The 11,346-nt window shown below is 48.1% G+C and overlaps 1 long non-coding RNA gene across 1 annotated transcript; it reads left to right on the top strand.

The window, feature by feature from the left end:
- The first annotated feature begins 8,195 nt into the window (after positions 1-8,195).
- On the top strand, positions 8,196-9,616 carry LOC125936297 (uncharacterized). The gene is made up of 2 exons (XR_007461992.1): positions 8,196-8,311; positions 9,036-9,616. It is a non-coding gene; the product is annotated as an uncharacterized LOC125936297 (long non-coding RNA).
- Positions 9,617-11,346: the final 1,730 nt, after the last annotated feature.

Raw genomic sequence — 11,346 nt, 5'->3', positions numbered from 1 at the left:
GACTCCCAATTAGAGTTTTAAAAACCCAGGGTGAAAAGCAGCCCTGTGCCCCACTCAGCCCCTCCTTCCGTCAGCCAGCCCCGCCGGGGGAAGGAAGTCCCGGCCAACTGTGGAGACAGTTGTCCAGTGATTTATGGCCCCGAGACAAAGCCTCCCAGGAAAGGCCCCGGGAAGCGTACACGTGTTGTTGGAACAATCGGAGCCCATCCATCTGCCGACGTCAGCACCGTATCCGGAAAACGGGCCCAGTCTTCCCGTGGACTTTCCATGTGGTCGACGGGCACAGAAGCCTGGGAGCTCAGGGCGACACGTCCCGCTTTTCAGATGAGGGAAATGACACTCGGAACAGTGACTTGCTCAAGGTCACTGGGCAGGAGATTCAAACTCGCGTCCCTTTGCGTTCCTGAGTTCTGACGCCACACTCTTCTTGTCGTATCTGGCTGCCTCCCCAGCTGTTTCTGCAGCTGCCTGGGATGGCTGGTCCCGTGCAGGCCACAGGGCCTTTCCTCCAGTTTTCCGAGACTGGGCTGCTGTTGCCCATGCGGGAAAACTTGGCTCCCGGCTTCCAGTCCACCCTAAAAACCAAGCTGAGGGGCGCCTGGGTGGCTCAGTCGGTTAAGCGTCCGACTTCGGCTCAGGTCAGGATCTCGCGGTCCGTGAGTTCGAGCCCCGCGTCGGGCTCTGGGCTGGTGGCTCAGAGCCTGGAGCCTGCTTCCGATTCTGTGTCTCCCTCTCTCTCTCTGCCCCTCCCCCATTCATGCTCTGTCTCTCTCTGTCTCAAAAATAAATAAAGGTTAAAAAAACAAACAAACAAAAAAAAAAAAAACAAGCTGAGCCGTCCAAAGCCATCAGCAGCCTTCTCTCCTGTGGAAGCAGGGACCTCACTTCCTCCTTTGAAACTATGATTCTGCAGGGACCTTGGAGGGGTCATGAGGGACAGGCCTCCACCTCCAAGCCATCTGCAGAGCTCTGGGCCATCGTGAGAGGTGAAGTGGTTCCCTGCAGGGCACACGCACATCCCTGTGAGTGGATGCCAGCCCCTCCCCATCTCAAGTGCTGTGTCTGATCCAGCTCTGAGAACCCAGCACAGGCCCTGGCCCAGAGGAGGCACGTAGCAAGCATTTGCTGAATAAAGAAATGCACCTTTGGCATCGGAGGTGTTACAACAGACCCAACTGAGAAAGGAAAATGAGGATGGCTATTACACTGAAGAAGAGGTGGGGGGACACGCTTACAGTATGGTGTCCACTGTAAGAAGCAGAATGCAAAACCGCAGACCCCAAAAAGCCCATGGAACTCCGGTCTGATTTGAATTGTGTCAAACAGCATGCATGTGTGCAAAGAACTTCTAGAGGAGAAGGCAGATCAAAATACTAACAGTCGTATCACTGTGCAGTTGGCTTCTGCGGGGTTTTACCGGCTTCCCTCATTTTTCTCCAGAATGTACTAACAGAGCGTGTGCAACTTCCCAAAGAATAAAGAAAGGCCGTACCTAATTATTTTTTAGTAACATAGTTTTAGATAAAGTTTAGGGTACCGTCTGCCTCTCTGAACCCAGAGCCAGCTGCTGGGTGCCAGACGAGGCTTCAATGTCCTGCGGGCTTGAGGACAGCCGCCCAGGGCCTGCAGGACGCACACCGCAGCACCAGGAGCTGCCTGTCACCTGTCCAGGGCCCTCGGGCCAAGAGTGTGGATGCCGGGCCTGACAGCCATCTGCCAAATCCTCACCACAACCAGGCACGTTTCCACAACTCCTCTCCCCTCCAGCAAGTCAGTAAATCAAACCGCGTCTCGTACGCAAGGTGGGCCCTTTCTGGTAAAACACAAAAAAACTTAATCTTTGGTCCAGAAGCAGTAGATTGTGGCGGTAAGTCAGCAGCCAAAACCATTAATCTTTGCCGCGTTCCCCAACCGGCCCGAGTAGTAAAGAAGATAATACCCCAGCAGAATCAGTGACCCACTACAAATTGGTCCTGAAAGGTCCACCAGCATAAATAGACTTTTGCTGATCCAACACTTGTTAGGAACCCCAACAAAGAGACTATTGGCTCATCTGATGAGCCGCTTGCGATGGGCCCTTGCAATGGCTGGTGATGGATGACCACCCTCCCTTGGAGGGGAAGATGCAGCTCCTGGTATGGGGCCCTTTCTCATCTTAAATTTGTCCTCAATAAATCACAGGTGCAGAGGAGCCGGCATCAGTTTCATTACACCTACATGTTCCAGTATCAATCATGCCACCATGGCGGCCTGTCTGGGCGCAGTTCATTTCAAGTGGCTTTTTCTGTCCTGATTCCGTTTCCACCGCGATCCAAGGGGCTAGGGGCCCTGAGGGCGGGAGGAAGAAGCTTCTCTCTGAAGGTCTGTGCTTCCTTGGGCTCAGCTCCTAATTCCCTCCTCCTTCTCCATTAACCATTTCCCAGACGGGAGCCATTTGAGCTCTGAGGACACAGCCGCGGTGCAGACTTTGAGTCAGAAAGACTGGTTTGGGGACAAAGGCTCTGACACTTGCAGACCGGGAACGGGAACACGTGGCCTTAATTTACTGAGGTTCGGTTTCCTCCTCTGGAAAATGGGGCTAATAACAAGGACCTGCTGAGACTGAACAGAGTAATGTGTATCAGGAGCCTAGCAAAATGCTGGGCACAAAGGGGACCCCCAGCTGATCTTAATCCCATGCTCACCCCTGGCTTGGATGGTGGCTAAAGAGAAAATACTGCAGGGTGGCTGGTCCCGCTTTCCCTTCGGTACCCAGGCCCGTGAGAAAATAGAAACCTCGCTGTTCCTTTCTCTGTGTCCACCTGCCTGGACCATTCCCGGTGCCAGCCAAGGTGTGTCAGTCACAGCTCAGAATTTATGAAGATGCCACCACAGCTCATTTTTTGTCTTGTCCCTTTCATTGTAGGCAGTTAAAATACACTTAAAACTAAGGACACCAGACAGCTCTCAGACCTCTTCTTAATGCAATAATCAAATACTTTGATGTCATTAAATGCATGTGCAAGGCTCGTCATAAAAGCCGTGAACTTCTTTTTTAAAGAATCATAAATGAGAATAGATGGTTTCTTTTTAGGCAGGCCCTAAGCCGGTCTGCCCACCGCCACCAGAGGCAGGGCCGACACACCCCGCCAAGACACCTCTCTGCCTCCTCCGAAGGGCACAGCCCAGCTGCCTCTGCTCTGGGGTGGGGCACTCAAGGCCCAGGGGGCAACCCTGTAAATCTTTAACCACATGAGCAAATCTCTGAGCGGAAGAGAGGAGAGTGCAAAGGACCCTGCTCCTGAGCTGGTCAGGAATGTCAGACAGAACAAGCTCTTCAAAAAGACACTTCCATTCACTCTAAACCTACAGGAGAGCTGGAGTGACAGGGCCATTTATTTGCAGAAGAATTGGGGAGGGGGTGGAAAGGAGAGGCAGAGGAGGAGGAGAAAAGTAGGGACAGGAGAGGGAGGCAGGGAGAGAAGGCGGAGGCTCCGAGAGCAGGTAGGGAGAGACAGAGAAGGAAGGGAAATGGAACCGACTTTCCCCAGCACCTGGCGTTTCACCAGCACGGCACGCTGGCTCGGTCTGGAGCCGCATATACACGCAACACACGCCAGAGAGGAGGCTCGCAAAGACAACTATGGCGATGGTGATACGGAGAACTTACTGTGTGTCCCGAGTTGTGTCGAAGTCCTTTCCAGGTACTTGGTTCAATCCTCCCAGAACCCTGTAAGGTGGCCACCACAGCTCATCGGTTCTAAGATGGACACTTCCTTTTTCCCATTTTCACATCCCTGAAGCCGAGATGCTTTTTGCAATCACTGTCAGCCGGGCAGCAGCCTCAATGTCATTGTCACTTCTGGTAACACACATCAAAACTTGCAGAACGGGTATCTGCGGCTTAAAGTCCCGAGGAAAACAGAGGAGCGGTTTTTAAAGAAACCCCACTGCTAACACTTGCGACACTACAGAAGAGAAACGTGTAGGAGCCAATTCTAAGTCCATCTCTGAACATGAATAGGTTTTAGTAATACCTTAAATTACTTCACTTGTATTTTCCTTTTTGTGTATGTACAAAGGACTCATGATAAAAATCTATGTCTAAATAAGGTAGTTTCCATAACTGTAAAATTAAAATTCTAAGGGGTAAGAAAGTATTGTATCACAGTTTAGTTGGCAATGATTCCATTTTTCTTAGTGTGACAAAAAACAATGGTGCAACGTATCATCATTGGCTTCTCGGACTAAGAGATATAGTACTGTCCCATCTTACAGATGAGCAGACTGAGGTTTGGATGCCTTTATTACTTGCCCGAAGCCACACAGAGAGTCAAAACCCCAGATCTTTCTGATTCCAGAGCCATGTTCTCAGCCGTAATTGCCATTCCTCTTCAACATCTCTGGAGCCAAATCAACACAGGCTCAAATTCCAGCTTGGCCACCTACTGGCTTTATGACCGAGAAAGGGACTTCTAGTCTCTGAGCCTTAAGCTGAGATGCTAATGAAATCCGCTTCTCAAAGTTGGGTGGGGGGGATCCTCATGGGAAAAGGTACAGCACTGTGCCTGGCCCTGAGGAGATACCCACAATGTGGGGGTTGAGTGAGCGTCTCCATAGAGGTCCATGGTGCACTTGAAGAGTGTCCCCTTCCCCTTTGCCTCTGCGGCACCTTCCTGGAGAGGCAGATAGCACCAGGAGGCTGGGTCTAGCACTGGGACACTTTCATTGCTTATTGTTTTAAGTCCCATCTCAGGACCCGCCAGTCTATGCACACTTCTCGCTGCCTACGGGATACTCGGTCTTCCTTCCTACTAACAAAACAACAGCCACATCCTTACCGTCTCACTATCATTATCACCGTTCACATTTATTGAGTGCCGATACTGTGCCAACACTGTTCGAGGGTCTTTACACCTATTTTGTGCTCACAGTAACCCCAGGAGTGGGCATGTTACAGATGATGAGCAGACTCAGAGAGCTGAAGGACACACAGCTTGCTTTCAGGTGTCCCGGGGCTGTGCAGGGAGCAATGCACCCAGTGTCTTGGGTTCATGCGGTACTCTAATGTGGGGCCAGTGATTCACCCCCATTAGGCAGGAAATTTAAGTTGTGAGGTTGACTTTTAAAAGTCATAAAGGAGGAGCGCCTGGGTGGCTCAGTTGCTTAAGCATCCAACTCTTGATTTCTGCTCAAGTCACGATCTCATGGTTAGTGGGATCAAGCCCTGTGTCGGGCTCTGCACTGACAGCATAGAACCTGCTTGGGATTCTCTCTCTCCCTCCCTCTCTGCCTCTCCCCTGCTCATGCTCTCTCGTGCATTCTCATTTTCTCTCTCTCTCTCTCTCTCTCTCAAAATAAATAAACACAAAAACAACAACAACAAGGGGCGCCTGGGTGGCTCAGTCGGTTGAACATCCGACTTCGGCTCAGGTCATGATCTCACAGCTTGTGGGTTCGAGCCCCGTGTCGGGCTCTGGGCTGACAGCTTAGATCCTGGAACCTGCTTCAGATTCCGTGTCTCCCTCTCTCTCTCTGCCCCTCTCCCACTCGCTCTGTCTCTCTCTCTAAAATATAAATAAAAACATTTTTAAAAATTTAAAAAAACAACAACAAGAGAGTCATAAGGATGTTTCCTGCCTCCAATTAGAAGCCAAACATGTTGACTGTAGAAAATTTCAAAAATACTTTATGGCAGAAAGCTATGGCTACTCAGAATCCCATTACAAAGAGAATGCCCCCTGGTTCACGTTTTACATTTCTTTCCATTCTGATTTCTCTCCATATTTTATGTGATTGACATTATTCATGCAATTTTATAATCCTGCTTTTTCCCCCAGGATAGGTATTTCTCCATGGTATTGGAAACCCTTTGACAACATCATTTTAGTTTGTTTTTTTTTAAATATTTCACTAAATGGGTTGACCATAATCCACTTAACCATTCCCCTAATGTGGAGGATTTAACCGTTTTCCTGTGCTATAGCACAGCTGTGTGCCTAAAGGTTTGTTTATATTTTTATTTCCTTGGGATAAATTACTTATCGTGGCGTTACCGGGTCAAGTGACTTGTACATTTGCTAAGACTCTTGCTAGAGATTGTCAAATTGCAATTCCTATGCAAGAATGTCTGTTGCAACCCATCCTCGCCAGCATTGAATATGAACATTTTTAAAATTCTCTATTAATTTGATAAATGCAATTTTTCTCTGTTTTAGCATATTTGTGTTTACTGGTGAACATGAACTTATTTTTCAACTTCATCATCTGATTATATCTGTGAATTCGTGGGATTACAGCAGACTTAGTTAAGTGCACCTGCTACATCAAGATGCCTGACCTCGAATCCTGGCTCCCTGCTTCCAATCTGTATGTAACTTTTAAAGCTTTATTTTTCTTCATCTTTCTATAGGGGTGAGAATAGTAACCCCTGCCTCCTCCAGTCTTTGGAAAGAATGAATAAAGCGATCCCATGCAAATTATACCTGGTACATAGATGTTTAATAAATATTAGATACTTCAATTTCTTTTGTAAATTCTTTTTCACACACTTTTCTCATCTTTCTCTTGGACTCTTGATATCTTTCCTATCGATTTGAAAGAGCTCTTTTTATATGAAAGATACTTGTTAGCCCTTTGTGACATTTGTGGTGAATATATTTGAATGGGCTTTTAAAGGTGTCTTCCTTCTGCCTTGATGGTCTAAATCAAATCATTTTAGTGCCATACATATCTAGTGTGCCTGCATCTAGGAGTTATTTCTATTAAGAAAAGATGTAGAGAAAGGAAGGGGGGTTGGTGTGCCTCAGAAGACGTGACTTTAGTTCACAAGGCTGCATTTCTCACAGACGGGGTAGGACTTGATGGGATTTCTCATACCTACAAACACAGCCTGAGCACCGGGACCCAGAGAGAATGCTGCCACGGCTCGGACACGGTGATGCCTGAACCCTGCACCTGGCACTTCATGCCGGGGAAGGAAATAATGGAGCTTTCTGGGACCAGTCCTTCTCATCCTCAGTTCTGAAGCTGTCCTTGTGTTCACAAGGAAATTTTGACACACGCACACGCACACACACACAGGATCTCCACTGTACGTACATCACCACTTCCGTGCACTCAGTATTTTTCTGTCAACGAGGGTTCGGAGGAGTGAGAAAGCCCCTGTTTTCATTTTTTATGTCTATTAAAAATAAACATGCTGAGAAGCTGCCTTTTAGTCTCTTTATCAAGCTCCAAACGACGTGTAGCCCTTGTCAACTCGGCGTTGACGAAAGCAACCAGCACGATTTATAAGACGTCAGGAACAAACTTAGTTAAGGGCGGGTTTCCCCTCCATTGATCAAAACGGGTTTTAGCCCAATGATGGGCAACCGGTCCCTCGACGCAGCTCCGGCAGTCGGGCAGGCAGGATGCTGTCCCCAGCCCACCGGCCTGGGCACAGCTCACGGGACTCTTGGCAAGCTCTTGGGCCAGGAAAGCTGGGAAGCCACCTCTTTATGGGTCAGCACAAACGAGATCCATTTCATGCTGAGTCAATTTAATCAATACACTTCTTGCTTTGGAAACTCAGGGCATTTAGAGAGAGCAAAGCCATGATACAGTAAAGCAGCTTTAAAGTCTAATGAGCTTCTCTGTGCTAATTAGTGACTTTGCTAACTGGAAGGTTTCTTTGTTAGAAAACACACCCTTGCCTTGGAGTGACACGAAATGCCAGCTCTTCTACTCCCAAACGTACCTCCCTTTAGCTTTCATCAAGCCACAAAAGGAGGCCCTCGGTTCCTCTCACCCTGTTAGAATTAATACTTGTTGTTGTTGTTGTTGTTTCAGTTTAAGCAACTACCATTGCATTTTGCCTTGTAAAACCTAGAAAGGGCAAGAAGTCAATTTCTCTTAAATTCCACCTGCCACCCTCCCGGCAGGAACCAGTCAGTGATCTCTGGAGGGTAAACACAGTACCCAGCCCAGGCGCTTCTGGAAGAGACACGATTGTATGCCCCTCCCGCCGCCTCCCATTTCACGGTGAGATTTGGTAATTTGCAAATTGAGCAGCCTTCATTATTTTCCGAGGCACAAGCAGGGTCTCCACTCCTTGCTAGGAGAATGTGACCCAATCATTTGTCACAGCAACGCCCGGATTCTAGAGCACTTGAGAATTCTTAGCCATAAAGCTGATTACTAACACAGGAGTGGTGGGGAGTGGGGCGGGGGTGAATCTTTTAATCTGGGAAGGAGGGGAGGACGGAGGCAAAATGGGAAAGACATAGAGCCCACTGGTGTGGTTACAGCTCCAAGAGGAGCTTTTGGAGAATCAGAATTACAACTTGGATGTGTGAGTGAAATTTCCCTCCTTCTCGCTTTTCTGCCTCGTTTTCGTCGCCGTCTGGGTCTCTCTGTCACTGTCTCCATCTCTGCTCTTCTGTCCTTCCTGAGCACTTGCTGAAGATACCCTGCCTGGAAATAATTGCATTCAGACCCCTGAGTCCCACTTAAAAGTCTTTAGGACTGATCGAGATAAACTCAATCAGGCTTCTGTTTCCACCCAGAGTGCCCCCATCATTTATTAGACGAATTAAAGTATCAATTTCTGTTTAAACATTAACAGGGTGATGCCAAATATTAGTCAGTTCCTAATAATTTTGAGGGATTAAAAAGATAATAAAAGTAATAGTCCATTACATTACCTACTTCAGCAAGATTGTAATGAACGTAATAAATTCTGGATCAGGGTTATAACAACTTCCATCTATTTAAAATGAATTTGTAGGGTTACTTTCATTAACTATGTATATGGGGGAAAGTGATCTGACATATTACTTTAAAAGAGCTGTAAAACCGATTAGGAGAAAATATGCTTTCCAGACAGGGATGCCGGCCACCGGGGACACGCGCATCCTTGGGAAGAGGGGGTCCAGCTGCCGAAACAGCCCGATTCTGGGTTTCTCATCCTGTGCCCTCGCTGCTGGGGAGAAATGAGGACAGAATCAATGCCAGAATGAGGGGAAAGGAGGCTTTTTCCCCCCATCTCTCTCCTTTTTTTTTTTTTTACTCCCCAGGTATATTCCCGCTAATGAACCGGGGCTTGCCATGGGAAGTTCTGCAAGGAAATAAACCCGGAGGCCTGCCCGCCGCCCAGCCTGGCCTCTGGGCCCCCAGGGGAAAGCTGCCGTATTAAAGGGGCCCATGCCCTCATCGCTGGAGGAGACAAGGGAGCGAGCACTTGGCTGCACCACAGAAATTACTGCTGTACCTCGAATGCCCGCTTCATTTATCAATTTCATAGCAGAAAAACCCATATGACTGCCTTGTTCACTCGTACGCTAAATCTCGACACGAAAGCTCCCCACCGCCAGTCAAGTGTGTTATGTGTGGGTCTGGATAAAGTAACTTGAAATACCACTAATGATTTATACTTAATTGAACCTCTAAGTGATTAAAGTGGCAGTAATGAATGAATAACACCCTCCCTGTTCCCTCGCCCGCCGGGCCCAGCGTCTCCAGGCAGAGTGGGCCTCGCCTGGGGACATCAGCTCGGACAGCCAGCCTGAGCCATTCCCTAGGCTTCCCCCCCAAGCTGCTCGTCTGGGTCCTGGCTAAATTGCTCTCGCCTGCAGTAAATGACTCCATAAGCACCGTATCAGACCATTGATCCTTTTTATTAGATTACCCAATTGTAAGGTTAATGCATTTGCATTTGGCAAACGGAGTGGGTCGGCCTGAGTCCCACGCGGGGATCGGTGTTTAAACGGACACACAGGAGAGTGGCTCTATCAACATATTGATTTGTTGGTAGCAGTAACCAGATGCTGATGCCCTTCCCCCACCCCACCCGCCAAAGAAAGTGCCAGGAGAACACAGTTCCAGGGCTGTGTCTTCCTTCCAGAAGCCCTTCTGACAGCCAGGAGACCAACTCTAGTGCCGACCCCCGATACTTGTGTTTCTAGAAGAAGGAAGGGTCCTGCAAAGGCTTTCAATCACCTCAGACAGGGATAAATGTGGGCCCCTCACCTCGGACCAGGAACGCAGCTGATTTCTCTAAATGAGGGAGAGCCAGGACTTAAATCAATGACAAGGACACAGCTTCAGAAGCCAAAAATTCTTCTTTTCTGAAACTCATAGAGTCAGACCAGGGCAGCCATTTCTACCTCGGTTACTATACTCGACATGAACTTTTTCTTGGATTTTCTAAACACATTAACCAAATACCATTAAAATGGTCCACTATTGTTAAGGCTTTTCTAGTAAGTAAATTTCTAAGTTGGAAGAACATACTTTGTTAATCTAACATGAGTTCTACAATGAAGATAGTTTTCTGCAACTAGAAGCTACCCAGAGAAATCACTCCAGAAAACCATGTTCCTTTATAGATGGGGAAACTGAGGCCCAGTGAGAGAATGAATCTTACCTGAGGCCCCCCAGTGAGTTCATGGAAAAAGTCCCCAGTCTTCCGCCTTCCAGATCAGCCTCCGGTAAGAAGGCAAGTCTCCTACAAGAGGTGGCTTTGAAGCTGTGACACTGAAGAAATAGTCTTTTTATACAAATGTCTTAAGACACGAGCCATATTTCATATTCAGCTGCATGAACTAGGTCTTTGTCTGAATCGTCCTGCGGAGTAAGATTCGCTGTGAGTAGTGCTTACAGGATGGATTTGTTCAGCATCCTGCATCTGAGGACAAGGAAGGCAGTTTCCTCAGTACAATTCAGTTCCCTTTTTCCCCTCTCCACCTTCCAAAGGGAGCCAGGAGCCTGGGGAGGAGCCTGTCCTGTGAAGTCAGACATAGAGAGTTCAAGTCTCGGCTCAGTCACTTGGGGGTCAGATCATCTTTCTGAGCCTCAGCCTCCTGATTAGTAATAATCCTTCCCTTGCCAGATTGTTTTGAGATGCAGTGGGTTTATATGGGCAAAAATGACTGGCTTGGATGCAGCCCTCGTCCAAGTAGGGCTTCTTATCTGTCGGTTCCCTCCCTCCTGGTTTCTAGGACAATGGTGATCCCCTGGTCCCTACAGGCAGTAACTGGTGGATGACAGGGAGCTGGGGACAGCTCACACTAGTGAAGGGAGCTGCTTACCTACCCGGCTCTCTCCTACTGTATAGGAGAGGCCCAGACCCTGTCCTGGCCTGAGTGTCAGAGGACCTAAGAAGCCACAAGGAAGAGGGTAAGGCCATTGTTAAAACAATAATCTTATTCACTTACGTTTTTAGAGCACTCTGTCATTTATCAAGGGCTTATTACATGCATTTAACCTTGTCTAATGCTCCCAACAACACTGTAAGGTTCAGATGGTTATGCCCACTTTACAGAAGCAGAAATTGAGGCTTGTGAAGGCCAACTGACTGTCCCAAGTGACAAACCTAGGAAGATCCAG

This window comes from Panthera uncia, assembly GCF_023721935.1.
Source record: "Panthera uncia isolate 11264 chromosome A3 unlocalized genomic scaffold, Puncia_PCG_1.0 HiC_scaffold_11, whole genome shotgun sequence".
Lineage (NCBI taxonomy): Eukaryota > Metazoa > Chordata > Mammalia > Carnivora > Felidae > Panthera > Panthera uncia.
The sequence above is the reverse complement of the archived record's forward strand: the minus strand, read 5'-3'. Positions and strand labels throughout refer to the sequence as shown.